Source organism: Phyllostomus discolor, chromosome 2 (genome assembly GCF_004126475.2).
Source record: "Phyllostomus discolor isolate MPI-MPIP mPhyDis1 chromosome 2, mPhyDis1.pri.v3, whole genome shotgun sequence".
Lineage (NCBI taxonomy): Eukaryota > Metazoa > Chordata > Mammalia > Chiroptera > Phyllostomidae > Phyllostomus > Phyllostomus discolor.
In genome coordinates this window covers 176336073-176350106 of record NC_040904.2, presented here as the reverse complement: position 1 = coordinate 176350106, position 14034 = coordinate 176336073, and the positions used below count along the sequence as shown (strand labels likewise).

Genomic DNA, 14034 nt, shown 5'->3' with positions numbered 1-14034 from the left:
AGTTAATGCTTTATTACAATGGTGATTCAGTGGAGTTTAAATGTATCTTGTAACTTTAAGATTCATAGAATATGAGGGATATTAAATCTTTGACCTTTAACTGTAGTTCCTGTTTTTAGGCTTGGTTTCATGCTTTTGGGTTTGGGTATATGTTATCATGTGGCACTGATAAGTTGTTCAGTATTGAGATAATTTGAATATTTTCATTCATTTGATTGTAAAAATGTTTTGGGGACAACACTAGTTTCTCTTGCTTTTATTTTATTCTCTCACATCTGAAGTTGTCAAGTGTGACTAATAATACACTTCCTTTTTTCTCTCTCCTCAGTTCTTTATTTAAGTTTTTCTTCATTTTTTCTTTAATAATTTATTTTTATTGTGTCTTTTCCATTACTATTTATCCCTGTTACACCCTCTTCTAATTCCACCCACTGTCCTTCCCTCCCTTGCAATCACCACACTGTTGTCTATAAGTTCTTTTTCTTTTTGTTGGATCACTGTACCCCTCCCCCCACCCCCAGAGCTGTCAGCCTGCTCTCTATCTGAGTCTGTCACTATTTTGCTTGTTAGTTTGTTTATTAGATTCCACATATGAGTGAAATCATATTGTATCTGTCTTTCTCTGACTGGCTTATTTCACTTAGCCTAATGTTCTCCAGATCTATCTATACTGTTGTAAAGGATAAACATTTCTTCTTTTTTTATGGATGAGTAGTATTCCATTGTATAAATATTCCATAGTTGTTTAATCCACTTATCTACTGATGGATACTTTGGCTGCTTCCAAATCTTGGCTATTGTAAATAATGCTGCAGTGAACATAGCGGGGCATGTGTTCTTTCAAATTAGCATATTGGATTTCTTCAGATAAATTCCCAGAAGTAGAATCACTGGGTCCAAGGCAGTTCCATTTGTAATTTTTTGAGGTAACTCCATACTGCTTTCCACAGTGGCCGCACCAACCTGCATTCCCAATAATAGTTCAAAAGGGTTCCCCTTTTCTCTACATCCTAGCCAGCACTTTTTGTTTGTTGATTTATTGATGATGGGCGTTCTGACCCATGTGAGGTGATATCTCATTGTGGTTTTAATTTGCATCTCTCTGATGATTAGTGACATTTAGCATCTTTTCATATGTGTATTTGCCACCTGTATGTCATCTTTGGAGAAGTGTATTCAGGTCCTTTGCCCATTTTTTAGTCGAATTGTTTGGGGTTTTTTTGGTGTTGAGTATTTTAAGTTCTTTATATTTTTTATATTAACCCCTTATCAGCTGTATCGGTGAATATGGTCTGTCATTCAGTGGGTTGTCTTTTTATTTTGTTGATGGTTTTCTTTGCTGTGCAAAAACTTTTTAGTTTGGTGTAGTCCCACGTGTTTATTTTTTCTTTGTTTCCCTTGCCTGAGGAGTTACATCAGAAAAAATATTGCTATGAGAAATATCCAAGATTTTACTGTCCAGGTTTTCTTCCAGGAGTTTTGCGGTTTTGAGTCTAACAATTAAGTCTTTAATCTATTTTGAATTTATTCTTGTTTGTACCTTAAGAAGGTGCTCTAGTTTCATTTTTCTGCACATGTCTGTCCAATTTTCCCAATACCATTTATTGAATAAATGATCTTTAACTCATTGTATGTGTTTGCCTCCTCTATCAAAAAGAATTGACCATAAAGGCACGGGTTCATTTCTGAACTCTGTATTCTGTTGCATTGATCTATGTGTCTGTTTTTATGCCAGTGCCATGCTCTTTATATTACTATGGCCCCATAGTATGCTTTGATATCAGGTAGTGTGATTCCTCCAACTTTCAACTTTGTTCTTCTTTCTCAAGATTGCTGTTGCTATTCAGGTTTTTTTTTTCTTTTTGTGGTTCCATATACATTTTTGGAATATTTGTTCTAGTTCTGTGAAATATATCATTGCTATCTTAATAGGAATTGTGTTGAATCTATAGATTGCTTTGGGTAGTATTACAGTTTAATCGTGTTAAATCTTCCTATCCATGAACATGTATATGTGTCTACTTATTTGTATCTTGTTCAGTTTCTTTCTTCAGTGTCTTATAATTTTCTGAATATAGGTCGTTTACATTCTTGGTTAAATTTATTCCAAGGTATTTTATTGTTTTGAAGTAATTGTGAACAGGATTGTTTTCTTATTTCCTTTTCTGGTAATTCATTATTGGCATATAAAAATGCAACTGATTTTTGGATATTAATTTTGTATCTTGCTACTTTACTGAATTCACTTATCAGTCCTAATAGTTTCTTGGTGGAATCTTTAGGGTTCTCTATGTACAATATCTTGTCACTGCATATAATGACCATTTCATTTCTTTTTTTCCAATGTGGATGCCTTTTATTTCTTCTTCCTGTCTGATTGCAGTGATTAGAACTTCCAATACTATGTTCAGTAAGAGAGGTGAAAGTGGACATCCCTGTCTTTTTCTCAATTTTAAGGGGAATCCTTGTAGTTTTTGTCTATTGAGTATGATGGTGACAGTGGATTTGTCATATATGGCCTTTACTGCATTTAGGTATTTTCCTTCTATATCCACTTTGCTGGGAGTTTTGATCATAAATGGTGACTGGATTTTATCAAGTGATTTTTCTGCATTTATTGACATGATGATGTGGATTTTATCCTTTATTACGTTTATGTGGTATATACCATTTATTAATTTGCAAATATTGTACCTTGCATACCCAGAATAAATCCCATTTAATCATAGTGTATAATCTTTTTATGTATTGCTGTGTTTGGCTCACTAATATTTTGGCATCGATGTTTGACAAGGATATTGGCCTTAATTTTCTTTCTTTGTAACATTGTTATCTGATTTTGGAATTAGGATAATGCTGACCTCATAAAATGGGCTTGAGAGTCTTCTCTTCTTTTGAATTTTTTGGATTAGTTTGAGAAGGAGAGGCATTAGTTCTTCTCTGAATGTTTGGTGAAATTCACCTTTGAAACCCTCTGGTCCAGGGCTTTTGTTTTTTGGGAGTTTTAATTACTGCTTCAATTTCACTAGCTGTAATCTGTCTGTTCATGTCTCTGATTCTTCCTGATTTAGTTTTGAAAGATTGTATATTTCTAGGAATTTATCCATTACATCCAGGTTGTCCAATTTGTTGGCATACAGTTGTTCATAATTTTTAAAAAAGATTTTATTTATTTATTTTTAGAGAGAGGGGAAGGGAAGGAGAAAGAGAGGGAGAGAAACATCAATGTGTGGTTGCCTCTCACCCCGTCCGCCCCCCACCCCCCACCCCACACTGGTGACCTGGCCTGCAACCCAGGAATGTGCCCTGACTGGGAATCAAACCAGCAACCCTTTGTTTTGCAGGCCCGTGCTCAATTCACTGAGCTGCACCAGCCAGGGCCATAATATTTTCTTATAATCATTTTTATTTATTTGCTGTTATTTGTTACCTCTCCTCTTTCATTTCTGATTTTACTTATTTGGGTCTTTTCTCTTTTTTCTTGATGAGTCTGGTTAAGGGTTTGTTAATTTTGTTTATCCTCTCAAAGTACTGGCTCTCGAAGTCATTGATCTTTTGTCATTTTTTATGACTATTTTGATTATTTCTAATCTAAACTTTATTATTTCCTTTCTTCTGCTTGCTTTGGGCTTTTTTTTTGTGTGGTTCTATTTCAGTTTCCTTTAAGTGTAAAGTTAGATTGTTTATTTGAGTTTTTCTTGTTTCTTAAGATAGGTCTGTAATGCTATGAATTTTTCTCTTAGGACTGCTCTCCCTGTGTCCCACAAATTTTGAGTAGTTGTGTTCTCAATTTCATTTGTTTCAAGGTATCTTTTGATTTCTTCCTTGATCTCATTATTAACCCATTTATTGTTTAGTAACATGTTATTTAGCTTTCATTTCTTTGTGTATTTTTTATTTTTCTTCTTGTGATTGATTTCTAGTTTCATAACATTATGGCTAAAGAACTGCTTGATATAGTTTCAATCCTCTCAAAATTATCAGGACTATTTTTGTATTCTAACATGTGGTCTATTTTTAAAAACGTGCCATGTGCACTTGAAAAGTATGTATATTCTGCTGCTTTGGGTTGAAATGTTCTGAGGATATCAATTAAATCCATTTGATCTAGTGTGTCATTTAAGATCACCATCTTCTTGTTGATTTTTTTGTCTGGAAGATCTAGCCATTGAAGTCAATGGGGTGTTAAAATCCCTGACTATGACTGTAGTCTGTCATTCTATTCCTTTATGTGTATCAAGGCTTCCTTTACATATGTAGGTGCTCCTATGTTGAGTGCAAACATGTTTACTAGAGATATATCTTCTTGTTGGCTTGTTCCCTTTATTTTTGTGTAGTATCCTACTTTGTCTCTTAACTGTAGCCCTGGATTTGAAGTCTATTTTGTTGAATATAAATATTGCTACCCAAGCTTTTTTTTTCCTTTCTATTTGCATTACATATCTTTTCCCATCCCTGTCCTTTTAGTCTGTGCGTATTTTTTGTTCTGAGGTAGGTGTCTTTGGAGGCAGCATATATGTGGATCTCATTTTCTTATCTATTCAGCTATCCTATGTCTTTAGATTATGTATGCCATTTACACTTAAAGTGATTATTGATACATATGTATTTTTGCCATTTTATTATTTCAACAATTTTCCTCTGTTTTTTTTTCCTGAAGACTTTATTTATTTTTTAGAGAGAGGGGAAGGAATGGAAAAAGAGAGGGAGAGACACATTGGTGTGAGAGTGAAACATTGACTGGTTGCCTCTCTTTCACACCCAACCAGGGACTACCCCTGCAACCCAGGCATGTGCCCTTTTTCATACTGGCGGCTTTTGATTTGCAAAACAATGCCCAACCAACTGATCCACACTGGTCAGGGCTTCTCTGTGTTTGTCTTTTTTTTTTCCTTAAAATCAGTCCTCTAACATTTTTTGCAACACTCGTTTGGTGGTAACAAACTCCTTTAGCTTTTTCTTGTCTGGGAAGCTCTTTATTTCCTTCTATTTTAAATGAAAGTCTTGCTGGGTAAAGTAGCCTTGGTTGCAGGTCCTTGCTTTTCATCAGTTTGAGTATTTCAGGCCAGTTCCTTCTGTCCTGAAATGTTTCTGTTGAGAAATCAGATGACAGTCTTATGGAAGCTCCCATTTCGTTAACTAACTGTTTTTCTCTTTCAGATTTTATGATTCTCTCTTTGTCTTTAAGCCTTCCATTTTAATTGTAATGTATCTTAATGTGGGTTTCTTTGGGTCCATCTTGTTTGGGACTCTCTCTACTTCCTAGACTCGTGTGTCTTTTTCCTTCACCAGGTTAGGGAAGCTTTGGTCATTGTTTCTTCAAACAGGTTATACCACTTGCTCTCTCTCTCTTCTTCTGATATCTTCATGTTGTGGGTGTTGTTATGCTTCTTCATGTTGTCCAAAAGGTCCCTTAAACCATCTTCATTTTTTAATAATTCTTTTTGTTGTTGCTCTGATTGGGTGTGTTTTTCTACTTTGTCTTCCAAATTGCTTATTTGATCCTCTGCTTCATCCAACCTGTGTATTCCTTCCAGTGTATTCTTATTTCAGCTATTACATTTTTTATTTCTGACTATTCCTATTTTATGGTTACTGTGTCTTTTTATGCCATTGAGCATTCTTATAATCATTACTTTAAACTCTATACCTGTCAAATTGCCTGCTCCATTTCATTTTGCTCTTCTTCTGGAAAATTCTCTTTTTCTTTCATTTGGAGCCTGTTTCTTTGTCTCCCCAGTTTGGCTGCCTCCTTGTGTTTGTTTCTATGTGTTAGGTAGATCTGCAAGGACTCTAATCCCTGGCTATGTCAATCACTGCTTGTGATGAGTCGTGGGCAACCTGTTTGGATTTATTAGCAATCCACATCTTGTGGCTCCCTGTGCTGGGCCAGGGTGCATGCAAAAAGAGCCACGCTTCACACTAAAGCCTGATTTTACCAGCACAAGGCCCAGGGCTGTGTCATCTAAAGTCTCAAAGCTCCTAGATATTTGGCTCTGCCTGCTGGCTGTCTCTGAGGCTTATTATTGAAAGAGCTTCCATTATACTCTTCAGCAGGGCTTAAACTCAGCAGGGTGGGGTAAGAGGGATTCCTGCAGGTGGGGCAGTTGCTTCTCCCAGGCTGATGTTGCGAGGAGGGGATTGCTGTGCCTGAGAAAGATGGCTTCTGCAGTATGGTGATTCACTGATCATAGGGATCCTGATGGCTGACCCTTCAGCTTTCTCCCCTGAGCCACCAGCCCCAGACTCTCCTCACACAGCTCTCATCTGCTCTGTACTGCCTTTGACAAAGCCCAAGGGAAGTGGCTGCAAACAAAATTTTGTGTGTTGGCCCTTTAAGAGAGTGTCTGTGTCTCTAGCAATCTCTCCCTGGCAGAGAGAAACCCTGCTGCTTCTCACAGCCAGATGTTACATGGGTGCCTTTTCCAATTCTGGTGCCCCAGGATGGGTAGCCCGGCTGGATTTAGACCCCACACTTCTCAGGAGAGACCCCCTGGCTGCTGAAATATCCCTCTGCAATGTCAGCTGCTGACCATGGAATCCAGACAGATTTCTCACGCCCCCACACTTCCTACCAGTCTTGATGTGGTGATGAGGTTTCTTCTGGAAGTCCTTGGTTATAAAGCTTCTCTCCAGCTGGCCTTAGTTGGTTTACTCTGGATGATTTTTCTATACTTCAGTTGTAATTCCAGTTTGGTTCTGGGAGGAGGTTAGTGTAGTTTCAACCTACTTCACTGTCATCTTGGATCTCTCATGTTTTTCTTCTTTATTCTACTCATAACCTACCAAGTCTTTTGGTGAGATATATTTAGGAATGAGACTATGTGTAGCTGGGATGAGATGATTATGATACATGTGTTTCATTCTGTAAGAGAAATCCTTCTAGCTTCTTCTTAATTCTCTCCGTCCACTGTCAAACTTCCCTGGAATGATATTACCAATAGTTTAGGAAATGATTTCCACACTCTTGGTTTTCAGAAATTATCTTCTTTTCTCTCTCCACAAGTTGTAATTCTATTTATTTTGGGATACCCGAGGTTCATGCTCATCAATCTACCAAGGAATTACTGTGTATGAACGAATTAAGCATTCTGGGGGACTCAGAGTTGAACAGAAAGTGGTCACTGTTGCTTGCACCTCAGTCTCTAGTCTTCATAATTCTCCGTTCTCAGTCAGTTTTGAAAGCTGGGCGTAGTTTTCTGAAGGCTTGGATTATGCACTTGTAGAATGTTGGGAGGATCTGTGAGTTATTTTGGTCCTCTCAGGCCTTCACAGTTGTACTTCACTAATCATTAATAGGACCTTCCTTATTTCAGAGTTTGTACAACGCACTGCATTCTCACTATTTGGAGTTCCAATTGTTAAAAATGTATTCTTGGACATATTTAAAATTTGTCCTTTATTCCCCTTGGTAGGTACATAACCTCCTGAGTACCTTCTAGGTATTTTCACAGAATTCTCATTTCTGTACTGAATAGTTTTAATTCCTTGGATTTTCTCATATCCCACTTTTCCCCATAGCAAGTAGTTGGTACCTTTACTATTCAGCAGAATCATTTTTCCACTTGACTTTACTTCTGTAGATATCTAAACAGCAAAATTTATAACACATTATTTTCTACCACTTACTCTTTAAAAATATCATTTATAAAGTAATATAATGTAGGACTTGTAAGGAACCTTTGAAACTACAGAATTTACAGCGCTCATCTTGCACTATTATTACACATGTAATATACAGTTTTGATAAATGGAATAAAAGTAATAATCCAAAGAAGAGTGGAAAACATTACTGCATATAATTGAAGGATACTTGCTCTATTCTCATTTATATCTCCAATGTGTTCTGTTTACTGTTTTAATTGCAAAATTACCTGTGGAGCCCTTTCATTTCTTTGTAGATTATGTAAAGCCCACCTTTGCGAGAACTCCACCTGTTTGATCCAAAAGGACATATTTAGGTTTGAGTTACTCTTGATTTTTAACTTTAGTTAATATAAATAATTTTGACTTTCAAAATTTGTCTAGACTATCACCTTTTATTTTTGTAGTATTTATAAGCTATTTCTAGTTTATTATTTGGATTGCTTTTAAAAGGCATGCCCATGAAAATGACAAATTAATGATGAAAGTAATAAAAAATCTAAATAAATGGAGTGGTATACTTACTATGTTCATGAATTAGAAGACTGTCAATATGATAAAAACAGCAGTTTTCCCAAACTGATAAATAGACTTAACACAATTCCTATCAAAATTCTAGCAAGAGTTTTGCAGGAATAGTTAAGATTATTCTAAAATTTACATGGAAAGGCAAAATAACTGGAATAGCTAAAACAGTTTTGAGAAAGAAGAATAACGTGGGGAGAATCGCACTACCCAATTTTAAGACATTATGTGGCTACAGCAATCAGGACTATGGTATTGCCAGAGGTGTATACAAATAGAGGCATGTGACAGAACAGGGAACCAACAAGTAGCTCTGTGCAAGTACAGCCAACTGATTCCTGACAGAGGTGCAAAAGTAATACAGTTTGTCTTTTCAATAAATGGTGCTACAGTGATCAAATCACTATAGACAAATTGAAAATGAGCCTCAACTGAAACCTTAAATTACATAAAATGCATAAATTAACTCAAAATGGGTTATCAGTTTAAGTGTGAACCATAAAACTGTAACACTTTAAAAAGAAAACAGGAGAAATCTTGAGGACCTAATGCTTAGCAAAAAGTTCTTAGCCATAACACCAAAAGCATGAACCATTAAAGAAAAAAAATGATACATAGGATTTACCAAAAGTTAGAACTTTTGTTTTGTGAGAGTGTTAAAAAGGTGAAAAGACAAGCTGTAAACTGGAACAAATATGGGGATACCTTATATTTGACAAACTACTCTATCTAGAATATCAAAGAACTCTTGAAATTCAGCCGTTAAAAATGCAAACTACCTAATTAGAAAATGGGCAAATGACATGAAGACAGGCTTGACCAGAAAGGATATTCTGATGAGAAGGGAAAATAAGTGCATATGGACATTCATCACACAGCCTAGCATTTGCTCTTCTGAGCCTTTATCCCAGAGAAATAAATCCACCTAAAACTTGTGCAAGAATGGTTATGGGAATTTTATTTGTAAAAACCAAAAACTGGGAACAAGCTAATCTTTAACATAATGACTAAACTTTTGTGGTACACCTGCAGTACAGAATTCCACATAGCTATAAAAGAAACCACCCTACTGATGCATGCAAGAACTTCAATGGATCTCAAGGGAATTATGCTGAGTGGAAAAAAGCCAATCTAAAAAAGTCACATGCTATGTGATTCCACTTCTATAGCATTCTGTAGAGGACAACGTGATAGAGAATAGGTTGGGGGCTGCCAGAGGCTAGGACAGTGGAAAGAAGGGTGGTTGGTATGACTATAAAGGGCTAGCACAAGGGGATTTTTGTGCTGATGGAATTGTTGAGGATCTTGATTGTGGTAGTTGTTACATAGATCTGTATAAGTAAAAAAAAAAAAGGCATAAACATAAACACAACTTCTGCCTGTGGCAGTTTCCTGGTTTTGATATTGTACTATAGTTATATAGTATGACAAAATCAGGGGAAAATGGATCTCCCTACTATTTTTGAAACTTAATATGAGTTCATTTTTATTTATATTTTTAATTTTAAAAATATGTTTATTGATACTAGAGAGAGAGGAAAGAAGAGAGAGAAACATCTATTGGTTGCCTCCCATATGTTCCCCATCCAGGATGAACACATAACCCTTTGGTATACAAAATGACAAAAAACTGAGTCACACCGGCAAGGGCCTATGAGTCTGTTTTAAAATAAAAAGGTTTTATTTCATTGTATTTTTAAAAAAGACTGTATTGATTTATTTTTAGAGAGGAAGGGAAGGAAAAAGGGAGAGAAACATCAATATGTGGCTGCCTCTTCCATTCCCCACTGGAGACCTGGCCTGCAACCCAGGCTTGTACCCTAGACTGGAAATTGAACTTGCCACCCTTTGGTTCACAGGCTGGCACTCAATCCACTTAGCCACACCAGCCAGGGCTAAAATAAAAAAGTTTTTTTTTTAATTTTTTAAGATTTTATTATTTATTTTTAGAGAGGGAAGGGAGGGAGAAAGAGAGAGAGAGAAACATCGATGTGCGGTTCCTGGGGGCTGTGGCCTGCAACCCAGGCATGTGGCCTAACTGGGAATTGAACCTGCGATGCTTTGGTTCGCAGCCCACACTTAAGCCACTGAGCTATGCCAGCCAGGGTAAAGTTTTTAAAATAAAAGATATACCCAGGCTTTAGTCCTGTGCTGTCCACTAGCCACAGGGTGTTTTTAAATTTAACCAAAGCACAGTTTCTGTTACTTGGTCACACAAGCCATGTCTCAAGTGGTCATGTGTCTACCTTATTATATAGCATAAATATAGAGCATTTCCATCACTGCAGAAGGGTAGTTGGCAAAGCTACTAGACCTGAAGGGAATTAAGTACCCTTTCTGAACAAAAACCACTGTACCCATGGGGCTGGCCCTGGTCTTCACACTGTGCCTGCCAAGTGTTGCGGACGCCCAGTGCACCACTATCTCCCCCGTTCTGGCCTCTGATTTATTCCATGCAGAGCAGTGAAGTCCCTTAACTCTTTCAACCACAGCCTCAACATTCTGTCAAGTTGCACCTATGGGAAGAGAGTTTGAAGGTTTTGTTACGAAGAGAAACAAATGCTACTGCCTCTTTTCAGGAACTAGAGGATAAGGTAGAGTTATCAGAGGAATCAGAAGATGAAGAATTGTAGTTAGAAGAATTTTCCTTGCTAAAAACACTTGATCCCAGGACTGGAAGAACCAAGATCATTATACAGCACTTAGACTTGGCCATGTCCAAGTACTGGCTGCTGCACAGAGACAGATCAAAGTACTTGTAATAACTCAGTTCCTTCTAAAAGTAAAGCAAAGGACAGTTTCTTTGAAGTATTTATCCCCATGTTAGAAATGAATTCCAGATGGTCAAATTTTTAAAATGTCCCAGACTTGGTAACATGAATAGTTCATTTGAAGATATAGATACATTTTATTCTTTCTGGTATAATTTTGATTCTTGAAAAGAATTGTTTTCTTTTTTTATAATTATATTTTATTGGTTATGCTATTACAGTTGTTCTGATTTTTCCCCCTTTGCCCTGTCTCCCCTCCAGCACTCCCACTCCCTCAGGCAATCTTCACACCATTGTTCATATCCATGGGTCATGTGTATAAGTCCTTTGGCTACTCCATTTCCTATACTGTACTCTACATCCCCATGGCTATTCTGTGACTACCTTTTTGTATGTCTTAAATCCACTCACCTCTTCACCCAATCCCCTATACCCTCCCCATCTGGCAACCATCAAAATGCTCTCCATATCCATGATTCTGTCTCTATTCCTCTTGTTTGCTTAGTTTGTTTTCTAGATTCAGTTGTTGATAGACATGTATTTTCTGCCATTTTATTGTTCGTAATTTCAATCTTCTTTTTCTTAAATAAATCCCTTTAGCATTTCTTATAATAATGTTTTGGTGATGATAAACTCCTTTAGTTTTTTCTTGTCTGGGAAGCTCTTTATCTGCCCTTCCATTCTAAATGATAGCTTTGCTGGGTAGAGCAATCTTGGCTGTAGGTCCCTGCTTTTCATGACTTTGAATGTTTCTTGCACATCCCTTCTAGCATACAAAGTTTCATTTGAGAAATCAGCTGAGAGTCTTATGAGAACTCCCCTGAAGGTAACTAACTGCTTTTCTCTTGCTGTTTTTAGGATTCTGTCTTTATCTTTAACCTTTGGTATTTTAATTATGATGAGTCTTGGAGTGGACCACTTTGTGTCCATTTTGTTGGGAATCTCTGTGCTTCCTAGACTTGCATGCCTATTTTCTTCACCAAATTTAGGAAGCTTTCTTTCATTATTTTTTTCAAGGGAAGAATTTTGTCATGTAGGTGAAGAAGGAAAAGAAAAGGAAAAGGTGTGGTGATGAGAGGAGAAAGATTGAAAAGCAGAACACATAGACGTACAAAATAGTGTGGTGATTGCTGAGGGTTTGGGGGTATAAGGAGACTAAATGGTAAAGAAAAAAATATAATGAAGATTAACTTTTTAAAAAAAGAAAAAAAGCCCTGGCTGGTGTAGCTCAGTGGATTGAGTGCGGGCCGCAAACCAAAGCATCGCAGGTTCGATTCCCAGCCAGGGCACATGCCTGGGTTGCAGGCCACAGCCCCCAGCAACCACACATTGATGTTTCTCTCTCTCTCTCTCCCTCCCTTCCCTCTCTAAAAATAAAATAAATAAATAAAATTAAGAGAAAGTTAAAAAAAAGAGAGAGAGACAAGAAGAGATAGCCCCTCTCTTAAAAAAAAAAAAAAAAAAAAAAAGCAAACCAGAGCAACAAGGGCACAAAGGAAAAAAAAAGAAATGAATGGTATAAGAACATTATGTGATAATACCTATAGCTGTGGACCCCCCTCCCCCCCCAAAAAATTTAAGGAGCAAGAAAAGGCCAAGAAAGGAGCAGAAAAGAAAGCCAAAGCAGAAGCACAGTGGAAGGAGCAAGAAGCTAAAAAAAATAAAGACAAGCTCAATTAGAAGCTGCTCCATTAGCTAAAGAGAAAGAAGAGGAAGTTAGATAACAAGAATTATTGGTAAAGAAGAAAAAAGATATTTGGAAAAAAAGCCATTAGAAAGGAAAGGCAAAAACTTCAAAACTCATTCAAAATTTGGAATCACTTTTCTCACAATGAGGCAGAGTGGGTTAAAATGATAGAAGTGGAAAAAACTTTGTGATCACCTTGCACTAGTAAGTTCACAGTGTTCGAATGAAACACATCATTTACAAAAAAAGTAGGAAGGGATGCTCTGGAAAAATAGAAAGACGTGTGAAAGTTAGAAAAGTGAAAGAGGAAGCTGAGGCACACATGTGACAAGCATCTAAGAGATCAACTGGTGGAGATGGAAATTGGTCATATTTGATCTGCAGTTATTAATTAAAGTTGCAAACCTCTTCCCTGCTGCAACAAATTCAAGATGGGAAGTTATTGCTCATTGCATGAATATACATTCTTAGAACTGCCAAAGATGTTATCACCAAAGCAAAGAGTCTTCAAGCACTCAAGCCACTTTGAGAAAATGATGTAAACAAAAAGGCTTTTGATAAATTTTTAAAAGAACAGGGAGTGGTGCCTCAAGCAGACAGTGCAGCACCTTCAGAACGACTTGCATGCCCATGCACATAGATTTCACTCCTTGGACAAGGGAAGAACAGAAGCTTTTGGAACAGGCTTTGAAAATGTACCAGTAGGTACGCCTGAAAGATCTGGGAAAACTCACAGAAGTGCTTTACACTGGTAGGACAAAGAAGGACTGCAGGAAACGATAATGAATTTGTTGAGATGGTAGTAGCAAAGAAAGCTGCTCAAGAGCAAGTACTGAGTGCAAGTAGAGCCAAGAAATGACTTCTGACAGTCTTTGTTGTGTGCACATGCTTGTAATAAAACTGAAAATACTGTTCAAAAAATTGTAGCGCTGCTTTAGACAAACCCTTCTACCATGTCAAATGCCATATGTGTAAGTACCTATACATTTCTTAGTGAAATACCTTAAGTTTATAAATCAAATGATATTTATACCAATAAAATTTAAGTAGAAGAAATGGGTTTAACAAGACAATTTTAAAATAGGATTTTAATTTTTGAGACTATATCCTATATTTTATTTATGTATTTAGAGGGGAAGGGAGGAAGAAAGAGGGGGAGAGAAAGATCAGTGTGAGAGAAACATGGATCACATCCTGTCCCCAGGATTAAGCTTGCAACCTAGACATGTACCCTGATGGAAATTGAACTGGTGAACTTTTGCTTAGTGGGACAATGTCTAGCCAGTGGAGTCACGCCAGTCAGGGTGAGGCTATATCCCATATTTTCATTACAGAAGAAAATGAAACATTTCTTTCATGTTTGAAATAGGAATAAAGTTGTTTTTTCCCCCTTATCTGCTAAGGCTA

At 36.9% G+C, this 14034-nt stretch overlaps 1 protein-coding gene and 1 pseudogene across 1 annotated transcript in view; both read left to right on the top strand.

Moving 5' to 3' along the window:
• FGD4 (FYVE, RhoGEF and PH domain containing 4) overlaps positions 1 to 14034 on the top strand; it is a 211972-nt gene that overhangs the window by 58973 nt on the left and 138965 nt on the right. The gene's annotated exons all lie outside the window — the stretch shown is intronic.
• LOC114512874 lies at positions 12416 to 13768 on the top strand (annotated as a pseudogene).